The sequence below is a fragment of the Anomaloglossus baeobatrachus genome, chromosome 6, assembly GCF_048569485.1.
Source record: "Anomaloglossus baeobatrachus isolate aAnoBae1 chromosome 6, aAnoBae1.hap1, whole genome shotgun sequence".
Taxonomy (NCBI): domain Eukaryota; kingdom Metazoa; phylum Chordata; class Amphibia; order Anura; family Aromobatidae; genus Anomaloglossus; species Anomaloglossus baeobatrachus.
Genome location: NC_134358.1, coordinates 577,126,303 through 577,139,841, shown reverse-complemented (window position 1 = coordinate 577,139,841; position 13,539 = coordinate 577,126,303). Strand labels below are relative to the sequence as shown.

Genomic DNA, 13,539 nt, shown 5'->3' with positions numbered 1-13,539 from the left:
TGTTGGACCCCCTTGATCTGCCCAAAGTCTAGTGGGTGTTTGCTGAAAACCTGTTCATACTCCCGCACCACCCTGTATACCCCTGCTTTGTGATGTGTAGGGGTATCATCAGTGCCCACGTGTAGCTGTTGGTGCCACTCATTTACCTCCCCTGGAGGCGGGGAAGTGCTGGTAGTAGGTGGGGAGACTAAGGGGCTGGCTTCGTGGATGGTGTGGGGATCCAGGGTGAGTAACTTAGCAATGGTGGCATACCGGGGAAGCCTGACTTCTTCCTCCCCACAGTTCAACACCCTCACGGGCACTCTCCCCTTCTTCACGTCTACCACCCCTCGGGCGGCCATTACAGTGGGCCAGTGCTCGGAGGGTATGGGCTCCATCATGGCAGGGTAGTCACGCCCCTGAGGCCCTACTGCTGCTCTACACCAAATCATCATCTCACTCCTAGGGGGCACAAGCAACGGAGCAACATCCATCACTCTCACTCCACCAATCTCTCCTCCTGTTGAGTTTACATGCTGGCGGTACATCAAGGCTCGGATCTCACGCTGCACAGCTCTCTGTCGGCTCCCCGCCGCCGTGGCGGCCAGCTGCTGCAATAGGGCCAACACATCACCCATACAGTGCTCCATCACATTGGTTCCTAGCACTATCTTCGGGTTATGATCATTGGGTTCATTCATGATCACAATCATACCCTGGTGTTGCAGTTCAGCTTGCCCTACTGTCATAGCCACCTGTTTATACCCCACTTGGGTCAATGGAAGTCCATTGGCAGCAATTAGCGTTATACTAGTGTCCGGGGGTGCCAGCTCGTCTATCCGCCAATACCGCTGGTACAATGTGTATGGTATGGTGGTTACCTGTGATCCAGTGTCCAAGAGAGCCATCACCGGTATGCCGTCCACAGCCACGGGGATGATGGGCCGGGCCCCGATATACCGGTCCCGCCAGTCCGAGGGGCCACGGGGTTCTACTCCTGAGGGTTGGCCCGGGGCCCCAGGGGTTGCTCGTTTAACGGGCACTGTCGGATGTAATGCCCAGGCTTACGGCACTTGTACAGGTTGGAGGTCTGCTCCGCGGGTTGCTATTACTTCTCCGCTGCATCCAGGGAACATCCTCAGGGCTGTCGGCAAGCTGTATTTGTGCTGAAGGCTGAGATCTGGTCAAAGGTTGGAGTGCAGCAAGAATCTTGGCGAGGTCTCCGTCCATGCGACGGACCTGGGCTGCCAGTTCCTCCATAGTGCTGCCTGGGGCGGTAGGTGTTGGAGAGGTTGGTAGGGCAGGGGCCACCACAACGGGGGCCGTCTCAATGGGCCACGGGGCTGGCTCCAGCACTTCTGAGGCTGGGGGCTGTAGTGCTTTAATGGCCCGTTCCTTTAACACAGCAAGGTCCACATCAGGGTGTTCCAGGGCCCACAGCCGGAGTTGTTTGCGATCCTCAGGGGATCTCATCCCCTGCACAAATTGCTCTACTAACATCTTGTTGCTGTCCGCCTCATTGATAAGATTCACCCACTTCAGCGTGCGGAGGGCGGTCTGCAGACGTAGAGCATAGTCCCGAATGCTATCCACAGCCCGTTGCCGGCACTGGTAAAACTGCATCCTCAGCTCAGCTTCAGTCCGGGTCTCAAAGGCAGTCTGTAGCTTCTCAAAGATGGTGGCTACAGAGAGCCGGTCCCCCTCGGCCCAAGTCTCCGCCTCCTGCTCAGCCGCACCGGTTAACTGGCCCAGCACTACCGCTGCGCGTTGCTTTTCGGTCAGGGGGTACAGCTCTAGCAACGGGTTAAGTCTTTTCCGGAAGACCTGTAAAGCATCAGGTTTCCCGTCATACTGCGGTAGCCAGGTAGCTCCGGGCGCATAGGGCAAGGAGAACGGCATCACCTGAGCGAGCGCGGGGGCCGCGGCACCTCCCGCCAGCGCGGCCGGAAGCTGGGCAGGCCCATTCCCATCCGCGGGTGCCACTGCGGCTGCGACCACCGCTCCTCCAGCGGCTCCGTCGGGCGCAGACATCTTGTTTCCGTCCCCCTTAGCTTCTTTCCGGTCCCTCCTCTATTGGGGCGGGCTTTTGGCCTTCGCGCCTCTGCTACTCGAGAAGACGCTCGAGCGGGAACTTTTCGCGCCAAAGATGGCGACTTCCGAAATTTTTCAGCCGGATGCCTCCGGCGGTCACAAGGCGCACCTCTACCCAACGGCAAAGCGGTAAGATCCTGTTCGTGACGCCAAGTTGTCGCGGGCGGAGGAGGGGACGCCGCGCTCTCCCTACTGCTCGGGTCCGGCTGGCTCTGCGGCCGCTGCGGCCTGCCGCTGCTCGGTGGCTCGAGCGATGGGCCGGATCCCGGGGACTCGAGCGGCGCTCCTCGCCCGTGAGTGAAAGGGGGTGTTTTTGGGTGTTGGGGAGAGTTTATTGTCCGTGACGCCACCCACGGTTGTGGTGATTTATTAACACCACTGCTGCTCTGTACGGGGATCCCGGGAAGGATGGTATGGAGCAGCCAGTTGTTATGTTGCCCCTCCGTGGGTAGGGGTTGGTGATCCCGGGGCCCAGTGATGAGGTGGGTGATGCAGGGCTTGGTGGGTGCAGGGACGCGGGGGCAGCGCTGTGCCTTGCGGCACTGTGGTACTCACTCAGCCTGAGACGATGACACAGTTCTCGGTAAAACACACGGCTGGAAAGACGGTTCCCACAGACGGCTGCACTTGCTTTCCCCAGTAGGTGACGGTGACGGTCCCTCTGTCCTGCACCTATGTTGATATTGGTTGCGATGGGTTCCCACCGGTAACCCACTCCCCGGCTTGGATATGGGCCGGAGGAGCCCTACTTTGCCCGTAGGCGCTAGCCCTGAGAAACTGGTGCCCTGGCGGTGGCGGTGTCTCTCCGTTAGGGTTGGACTGTTGCCTTCAATCGGAACTTGGTTGTTAGGAGACAGACGTCCCCTTCACTGACGGATTTGGCAAATTATGGCGACTCCTAGCCTTGCCGGGATCCGAGAGGCCCCTGCCCTGGTGCTGACTGTCCTTTGTATACTGCTCCAGACCGCCGGGCTACTACCCGTCCGCGGTCCTTCCAGCAACCTCCGAGCAGTCCCCCTGCAGACTGTCACCGCCGTCTGCTGACCTTGCTGTCACTGTCCAGGCACACAGCCACGGACCCACTTCAGGCTTGCTTAACTGTTTCTTGTTACTTCTTTACTCCTCTTACAAGCTCCTCTCTTTTGCTCCACTACCACTTCACTTCCTTCTCCTTTCACTTCCCTAACTTCTCTGCCTGGTTCTTCCCGCCTCCAGGGCTGTGAACTCCTCGGTGGGCGGAGCCAACCGCCTGGCCCACCCCCTGGTGTGAACATCAGCCCCTGGAGGAAGGCAACAAGGATTTTAGGTTAGCCTTGGTGTTCCTAACTGGGGTGTAGGGTGTGGTGGTGTTGTGACCTGTGACCCCTGGCTTGCCCAGAGCGTCACACCCTTTCTTGCCTATTGTTTTTGAGGGGATCCTCTTATTGCTCCTCTTCATATGTATAATGTTGTGGTGTTATTTGGGTATTTTTAATGAGTTTATCTAATATTTACTCATTTTTAGGGTAATTTTTGTGTTGCTCTACACATCTCAGGTCCACATGTCTGACCAATCACAAGAGACGTCCTACTCCAATTATACCATGAACTCCAATAGAGAATCCAGGATGCTGCCACGTCTGACAAGGACGATAAGAACCAGTGTGTGGCCAGAAAGCTTCATTTATTGGTGGTCAGTGGCTACAAGATTCATCGTATCGTATTGGTATCTTCCCGAGCCACAAAGAGTAACAAACAAAGAGGGAAAAAGGCATCAGGGACAGAAACCTTAGATCTAATGTGCACATAATCAGTAATGATGAAGACAGAAGAGCAGAACACAGAAAAGCAAAGAGAAATCGTCAGTTTCCAGTCACAGGAACGAGATTTCACAAGAAGAACATTCATCAATTGTGAGAAAGTGAAATGTGAGTAATGTATCTGCCGTCTGGAGCCTGGAGGGTCACGAGATGGATGGGACGTCTGTACATGAGAAGAGGCGCCATCACCCTCCCGCTTGTGGTAGATTACTACCGGTGTGGAGCCGCGATGAAAGAGATATTCAAACTACGAGAGGAAAACAGAATAATGAAAATGGAGGCACGTTCCGCATATTGTATGTTATCATAGTGACCACCGCCTGGTCGTCTTGTAGCTGTAAGGGGGTGGCATTGGCCCCTAAACCCCCAACGACGTCCTCAGTTCTGTTAGCAAGTGGGTTGGGGTGGAGTTCCTTAGTTCCCCACTAGAGGGCACAGAGTTCCCATGGTTTGATGTAGGAAGGGGAAAGGGAGACAGTTTAGAGAGAGAGAGGAGGGGATAAGTTAGGAAAAGATTAGAGAAGAAGGTGATGAGAAGAAGGTGAAGAAGACAAGGAAGAAAGAGGCTGCAGAGTAACACTGGAGTGGAGGCTACTCAGATCCTGATGCAGAGAAGCTCTCCCTGTTGTTTGAGGACTGGCAGAAAGGGAAGTTTCTGAAGTTCCCTGTGTCATGATGTATGTAGTTTTCTCCATCCCATATTTTTTTGTATAAGATGCCATGTGATGTATTTTACCTTCTCACTGTATTTGCTGTAATACTATGTCAGGATGTGATGTCACTTTCCTTTGGTTGTACTTACTGAACACTTTGAAATGTTTTGGGATGTAAGTGACCATACCTTCCCCCCAGCCTGTATCATATTGCAATCAGGCTTCAGCAGTAGCTATGGTCATTGATTTGGTGGGGGTTGCATATATATATTGTTCTTCTCAGCATGGGACTTCTCCAATCTACAACTTGGTAAACAGAACAGAGCCAGCAGTCTAAAGTCCATTTATGCATCAAATGGCCAGGGGGAGGTGTGCCCACCTAAGGGGCTGATCCCAGGAGAGAAGAACATGTTAGTTCAGTTAGTTGGATCTCGGCTGGAGACGTACTAGGATATATAGCTGAGGCTGGATCCTGGGGTCTGTGTGTGTGGACTGTTACAGACTGGAGATCCGCGGCCACGTGGAGTTATGCTTTGTTGAGTGAAGGGTGAGGACCTGTGCTAAGGCCAGCTCCTTATCGCCCGTACATGGACGATTGGACTTTGAGGACTTTTGCATTCTCCTTGGCGCCCCCGGACCTATTTCCTTTGTGTGGACTCTAAAGAACCATTTTAATATTGGATGTTTTATGCTCCCTGCCTCATTAAATCTTCTTGGATTGTTCCTTGGCCTGGCGTCCCTCACTGCTCTGTTGCATACCCCGTCACAAACTGGTGGCAGCGGCGGGATCAGAGCAGAAAGAATGGAGGACAACGGCCCATTAACATCTGGATTCAGAACCTCAGGATACAGGAACTGGACTGTGGTGATGCCTACAAACAATGGCCCGTGAATTAGGAGTCAGCTACAAAGGACTCTCTAAGGAGCAACTAATTGAGGCATTGGAAAACGCTTGCCTGCAAGATGGCACCGAGGAACAATTTCCAAAGCAAAGGGAGGAAAGACGGGAGCTGGAGGTAAATACCCAAAAAAGTCAATGGGTTGTGTGGTATGAGGAGGAGATGGCACTGCTGGGAGATGAGGTCACCATTGAATATAAGATGGATGCTATTCGCAGAGCTCAAGAGAGGGCATTGCTGGAGAGGAGATTTGCTGTGGAAGCAGCTAGAGGCTCCAGACAAACTTTAACCACAGCACCAACTATGAGGGAATTCTCCAGAGTGTCCCGCAAGGACTTTAAGCCATTTAATGAAGCTGCAGGTGACATTGAGGGCTTCTTTCAGGACTTTGAGCATCAGTGCCGATTAATGGAAGTCCCAGAAAGAGAGCGAGTCAGACACCTGGTGGGCCTCTTGGAGGGTGGAGCTGCCGACGCCTATAGAGCTATGGACCCTCAGTGGAATTGTGAGTATGGGGAGATAAAACAGACCATTCTGGAACATTATGCCGTGACCCCAGATACTTATAGGACTAAGTTCCGTACATTAGCCTGTGATGGAGAAGTGTCTTTCAAGATGTTTGCCCACAGACTGAAACAAGTATGCCATCGCTGGCTGGAGGGAGAGGGGGCCTTAACTTGGGAGATGTTCATCCAGGTCATCCTAAAAGAACAATTTTATGCCAAGTGCCCTACTGAGATTCGGGAATGGGTGCGTGAGAGGAGACCAGGGACAGTGGAACAAGCTGCTGCTCTAACTGATGAGGTGCTCACTATCAAGCCTCAATGGAAGAAGCTGCTAGCAGAGGGAGCAAAAATGACCAGCTCCCCAACACCAGAGGTTCCTTGTCCTTCAGTGTCCAATGTTCCTCGACCTAGATCACCACCTCATGTGGATACCCGTGTGTACGTGCCTCCAGTTGTTTCTACCACATTTTTTGGAATACGACGAGGGGAGAAAGTAGAAGAGCGGAGATGTTATAGCTGTGGGCATCCCGGACATCTGCGGGCCACATGCCCATCTATCCAGTGGAGTCATCCTCCAAATCGACAACCACCTCCAGCACCTGCACCTCCCTATCAGTCACCAAGGTCTCCTACCTACTTCTCCAGAAGGCAAACTGGACGGAGTGAGACGCAGCGCAGATGTTATCAATGGGGGCAGCCTGGTCATCTGCAAGCTCACTGTCCAGGTGTTCAGAGGCAGAACAGCTGCAGACCACCTTTGCCTGTCCATTATCTACAGACATCTTCAGCAGGAGAAGAGCTGGATTCAGGCCCTGATGATTTGCCAAGTGACCCTGATATCTTGACTTCCCTACCAGGAGTCTATGGAGTGCGAGCCACAGCCACGCGTTCTTATGATCTTCAGCATAAACATCTACAGGAGGTCGTTCTGGATGGCCAAACAGTTGTTGGCTTTCGTGACACTGGGGCTTTTCTCACCATCGCAGATCCCCGAGTAATTCAACCAGAAGCAATTCAAAAGGGACCAGGAATTGCCATTGAATTGGCTGGAGGTACTCAGAGATATATTCCAAGAGCGAGTGTGACCCTGGATTATGGCTTTGGGGCAAAACAATGCATAATCGGTGTGATGAGCGGCCTTCCTGCAGACATTCTCCTAGGCAATGATGTGGGAGATATACAATGCCGATTTGTGGGTGCAGAAAGCCGAGTTTAAGTGAAGGAGGATATAAACTGCACCCGAACATTCAACCCCACATCTTCACCATACACTAAAGAAGATGGAGCCAACACCCAAAATGCAGATGGACTGTCCAGGCAAGAGGAGCCTTGAGTCCTGTCAGCCATGCCTGCGTGTACTTAACCAGCGACCTGTAGAGGTCCCTAGTACGTACACAAGTTGGGAGGGGAAGGAATTGTCATGATGTATGTAGTTTTCTCCATCCCATATTTTTTTGTATAAGATGCCATGTGATGTATTTTACCTTCTCACTGTATTTGCTGTAATACTATGTCAGGATGTGATGTCACTTTCCTTTGGTTGTACTTACTAAACACTTTGAAATGTCTTGGGATGTAAGTGACCATACCTTCCCCCCAGCCTGTATCATATTGCAATCAGGCTTCAGCAGTAGCTATTGTCATTGATTTGGTGGGGGTTGCATATATATATTGTTCTTCTTAGCATGGGACTTCTCCAATCTACAACTTGGTAAACAGAACAGAGCCAGCAGTCTAAAGTCCATTCATGCATCAAATGGCCAGGGGGAGGTGTGCCCACCTAAGGGGCTGATCCCAGGAGAGAAGAACATGTTAGTTCAGTTAGTTGGATCTCGGCTGGAGACGTACTAGGATATATAGCTGAGGCTGGAGCCTGGGGTCTGTGTGTGTGGACTGTTACAGACTGGAGATCCGCGGCCACGTGGAGTTATGCTTTGTTGAGTGAAGGGTGAGGACCTGTGCTAAGGCCAGCTCCTTATCGCCCGTACATGGACGATTGGACTTTGAGGACTTTTGCATTCTCCTTGGCGCCCCCGGACCTATTTCCTTTGTGTGGACTCTAAAGAACCATTTTAATATTGGATGGTTTATGCTCCCTGCCTCATTAAATCTTCTTGGATTGTTCCTTGGCCTGGTGTTCCTCACTGCTCTGTTGCATACCCCGTCACACCCTGGGAAGAGGGAGGTCAGCATGGCCAGAGCACCCGTATTTGCAGGGAAAGAGTCCGGTAATCCAGGAGGCCGATGGAACACTCTGACAGCCAGAGTGGTTAGAGCAGTGAAGGAGTTGTTGTGTCTGGTAATGAAAGTGTGCCTTGTCCCGGAAGATGGAGAAGTTTGCAAAGTGAATAAAGTGGAGGCGTTGAATAAGAAATCTGAGTCTGCCTCTCTTTTATTGGGATTGATGCTGAACCCAGAGGTAAACACTACAGCACCCCTGGGAGCAGGCACCCTCCTACCACCCTTACAGACATTTGCCCTTTTTTCATGTGAACCAGCCGGGGGTACCGCAACTACCACCCCCAGCCTCAGCAGGGCCTCCGGCGGTTCCTTCATAGCCACAGGGTTTGAGAGCAGAAGAATGGCTCCAGGAAAGTGATAGCACCATAGAAACCTAAGGTCTCAAGACTTCATGTACTTTTGTTACAATCAGACTATAAAATATCTTCTATGTGTGAGTTTTCTTATGCCTGTAAAGACCTGATATGTAAATAAAACATTTCCCACATACTGAACATGAATATAGCTTTTCTCCTGTGTGAAGTCTCTCATGTGCAACAAGAGATGATTTAGCAGTAAAACATTTCCCACATTCTGAACATGAATATGGCTTCTCCCCTGTGTGCATTGTTTCATGTACAACAAGATGGGATTTATGAGAAAAACATTTCCCACATTCTGAACATGAATATGGCTTCTCTCCTGTGTGAATTCTCTCATGTATAACAAGAGCTGATTTCTTAGTAAAACATTTCACACACTCTACACATGAATATGGCTTCTCTCCTGTGTGAGTTCTCTCATGTGTAACAAGATTACATTTCTGTGTAAAACATTTCCCACATTCTGAACATGGATATGGCTTCTCTCCTGTGTGCATTGTCTCATGTGTAACAAGAGCTGATTTCTTAGTAAAGCATTTCCCACACTCTACACATGAATATGGCTTCTCTCCTGTGTGAATTCTCTCATGTATAACAAGAGCTGACTTGCATGAAAAACATTTCCCACATTCTGAACATGGATATGGCTTCTCTCCTGTGTGCATTGTCTCATGTTTAACAAGAGCTGATTTCTGAGTAAAGCATTTCCCACACTCTACACATGAATATGGCTTATATGGCTTCTCTCCTGTGTGAAGTCTCTCATGTATAACAAGAGCTGATTTACATGAAAAACATTTCCCACATTCTGAACATGAATATGATGTCTCTCCTGTGTGCATTCTCTCATGTACAACAAGATATGATTTACTTGTAAAACATTTCCCACATTCTGAACAAGAACATGGCTTCTCTCCTGTGTGAATTCTCCCATGTGCAACAAGATGTGATTTCTGAGTAAAACATTTCCCACATTCTGAACATGAATATGGCTTCTCTCCTGTGTGCATTCTCTCATGTACAACAAGATATGATTTACTTGTAAAACATTTCCCACATTCTGAACAAGAACATGGCTTCTCTCCTGTGTGAATTCTCCCATGTGCAACAAGATGTGATTTCTGAGTAAAACATTTCCCACATTCTGAACATGAATATGGCTTCTCTCCTGTGTGCATTCTCTCATGTACAACAAGATATGATTTACTTGTAAAACATTTCCCACATTCTGAACATGAATATGGCTTCTCTCCTGTGTGAACTTGCTCATGTATAACAAGATGTGATTTCTGAATAAAACATTTCCCACATTCTGAACATGAATATGAATTCTCTCCTGTGTGAATTCTCTCATGTGTAACAAGAGTTGATTTTTGATTATAACATTTCCCACATTCTGAACATGAATATGGCTTCTCTCCTGTGTGCATTCTCTCATGTACAACAAGATATGATTTACTTGTAAAACATTTCCCACATTCTGAACATGAATATGGCTTCTCTCCTGTGTGAACTTGCTCATGTATAACAAGATGTGATTTCTGAGTAAAACATTTCCCACATTCTGAACATGAATGTGGCTTCTCTCCTGTGTGAGTTCTCTCATGTATAACAAGATTAAATTTCTGTGTAAAACATTTCCCACATTCTGAACATGAATATGGCTTCTTTCTTGTAGGACGTCTTTTATCTTCGTTACTTCTTCTGTGACTTTTATTTTGTTTATCAGTCTGTGATGAATTCAGAGATGATACTTCATTAAAATCATCAGATGATTGATCTCTGCTGTGAATGGCTGGGGATATATCTGAGGTGTCGGCACGCTGTTTACATGCATCTTGTCTGATACTACAATCATCTCCTTTAAATTCGACAGATATCAGATGTTCCTCGGAGCTCCTGGTACAGTCACCTGCCAAGAACAAAACTGATGATAATATTTTTGAATAATATAACCTTAAGGCTATGTGCGCACTTACCGGATTTTGCCGCGGATTTTTTGCGGTTTTGCTGCATGTTTCGCTGCAGAAAATGTTCATAAGGGTATGTGCGCACGTTGCTTTTTACCTGCTTTTTACCTGCTTTTTTGCTGCTTTTTCTTCTGCGCTGTTTAATGCCAAAATGGATGTGTTCTTCTATTCAAGCAAAGTCTATGGGAATTTGGGTTTCTTGTTCACACTATGTTGTTCAAAATGCTGCCTTTTTGAGGCAGAACTTTGGTCAAAAACTCAGCTTTTCAAAGAAGCAACATGTCAGTTGTTTTTGCCATTTGGGTTTTGCACTGAAAAGCTGAGTTTTTGACCAAAGTTCTGCCACAAAAAGGCAGCATTTTGAACAACATAGTGTGAACAAGAAACCCAAATTCCCATAGACTTTGCTTGAATAGAAGAACACATCCATTTTGGCATTAAACAGCGCAGAAGAAAAAGCAGCAAAAAAGCAGGTAAAAAGCAGGTAAAAAGCAACGTGCGCACATACCCTAACATCTCTGCAGTGAATCACCAGCAAAACCTATGGGCAAAAAAAATCCTGTGCGCACTAGGCGGAATTTGACAGCTGCATGTTTTGCTGCTGGATTCCCGCAGCAAAATCAATTGCATGTCAATTCTTTTCCGCACGTTGCTGCGGGATTTCACTACATTGACTCCAATGTTAATCATGAAAACCCGCAGGGAATAACGCAGGAAGCAAATTCTGTGCGGTTCACTGCGTTTTCCTGCGTTATTCCCTGCGGTATTTCGCGGTTTACCTCCGGTAATGTACATCACTTGCTGCGGTTTTGCAGGGAAGTGATGTCATTACAGGAAGAGGAAGCCGTGCAGAGAGTAAACACACAGAGCACACACACACAGACATCACAGACACAGACACATAGAACACACATAGAAAGAAAACGGAAATATAGAAAAAAAAGAACGTGGGCTCCGCTGTATATTTACCTTCCAGCCGAGGTAAGCACACAGCGGCGGCCCGGTATTCTCAGGCTGGGGATGGAGAGGGGCAGGGTTAATGTCCCCCGCCTCACTCCCACCTCTCACAGCCGAGACTATCAGCCGCAGCTGCCCCAGGACTGTCGCATCCATTATGCGGCAGCACCGGGAGTGTCCTCGGCTCTTCCTGCCGCCGTGTAGCAGTGGCGGTCAGGGTAATACGAGGGGTTAATGGCATTGGATCACCGCCATTAACCCCAGACTTGATCATGGCAGCGTCTATGAGACAGCTGACATGATCAACCCGTAAGTAAAGTGAATAAAACACACACACAGAAAAATCCTTTATTTTAAATAAAACAAACAAGCCTCGTTAACCCTTTTATTAACCCCTCCCGCAACAAAGCTCCGGCATAATCCACACAGCTCCGGCTCCGGCATCCTGCGCTGCTTACATCCAGCTGCGATGTGTCACAGACACAGGCTGAATGCAGCAGACAGCAGAGGTAGTTACCGGTCATTTCCCACGGCCGGTAATGTGAACTCACTGCCGACCGTGGGAAATGCAGCGATCTGTCCTCTATCTATCTATCCCTCTATCTATCTATCCCTCTATCTATCTATCCCTCTATCTATCTATCCCTCTATCTATCTATCCCTCTATCTATCTCTCTATCTATCTCTCTATCTATCTCTCTATCTATCCCTCTATCTCTCTATCTATCTATCTCTCTCTATCTATCTCTCTATCTATCCCTCTATCTCTCTATCTATCCCTCTATCTCTCTATCCCTCTATCTCTCTATCCCTCTATCTATCCCTCTATCTATCCCTCTATCTATCTATCCCTCTATCTATCCCTCTATCTATCTATCTCTCTATCTATCTATCCCTCTATCTATCTATCTATCCCTCTATCTATCTATCCCTCTATCCCTCTATCTATCTATCCCTCTATCTCTCTATCTATCTATCCCTCTATCTCTCTATCTATCCCTCTATCTCTCTATCTATCTATCCCTCTATCTATCTATCCCTCTATCTCTCTATCTATCTCTCTATCTATCCCTCTATCTCTCTATCTATCTATCTCTCTCTATCTATCTCTCTATCTATCCCTCTATCTCTCTATCCATCTCTCTATCTATCCCTCTATCAAATCAAATCAAATCAAATCAAATAAGCTTTATTGGCAGGACCAAATACAAATTAGTTTTGCCAAAGCAAGTGTACATTAGGGGCTGGGGCTGTGGGGATGGTGGGTGGGGACTGTAGGAAGGATGGATGGGGCTCATCCAGGGTGGGGACTGTGGGGGCACTTCTAGGATGGGGGCTATGGAAGTCCATGGCTTATGATGGGGCATATCCACGGTGGGACTGTGGTAACGGTGGATGGGACATATCCAGGGTGGGGATTGGGGGGGCCACATCTGGGATGGGGGACTATGGAAGTCCATGACTTATCATAGTTCTCTTTCTCGAAGTCTATGGCATTCGCTCACATACTGCGCTGCTATCTCCACTGCGCTCTCTTCTTCCCCCAGCAGGATATATATTTTCTCTTCCTCCTTCATGGAGCTGAAATCCGGGAAGAGATGGGAGAGTCTCCTGAAGTGAGTGTCCCTCACTGCTGAGTACTTGGTGCAGTGTAGCAGGAAGTGGGTTTCATCCTCCACGGCCTCCAGGTCACAGTGTTGGCACAGTCTGTCCTCCCTGGGCTTGTAGCTCTGCTTGTGACGTCCGGATTCGATGGCTAGACTGTGGGCACTGAGTCTATATCGGCTCAGGGTCCTGCGGTCTCTGGGGTCCGGGATTTTCTCCAGATACGGGGCCAGTCTGTAGTCTCTCTGTAGTCTCTGGTACGTGGTCAGTTTCTGTGAGGTGTTGATGTCGGTCCTCCAGTCACTGACATACCTCTCCTGGCCCTCGTCTACCATCTTCCTGATTCTGGTTCTTGTCAGGCTGCTGTGATTGGTTATTTTGTCCAGTTGGGTTTGGGAGGGCTGTGCCCGGGGTCCTGGTTCATCTGGCCCACGTATATATATCAGAGCTTTGTGGTGATGGGAGTTTGGATTGCTA

At 48.9% G+C, this 13,539-nt stretch overlaps 1 long non-coding RNA gene and 1 pseudogene across 4 annotated transcripts in view; one reads left to right on the top strand and one right to left on the bottom strand.

Annotated features, from left to right (window-relative positions):
* Positions 1-13,539, top strand: part of LOC142243720 (uncharacterized) — a 109,023-nt gene that overhangs the window by 73,556 nt on the left and 21,928 nt on the right. The gene's annotated exons all lie outside the window — the stretch shown is intronic.
* Positions 6,767-13,539, bottom strand: part of LOC142243719 (uncharacterized) — a 680,256-nt pseudogene continuing 673,483 nt past the window's right edge.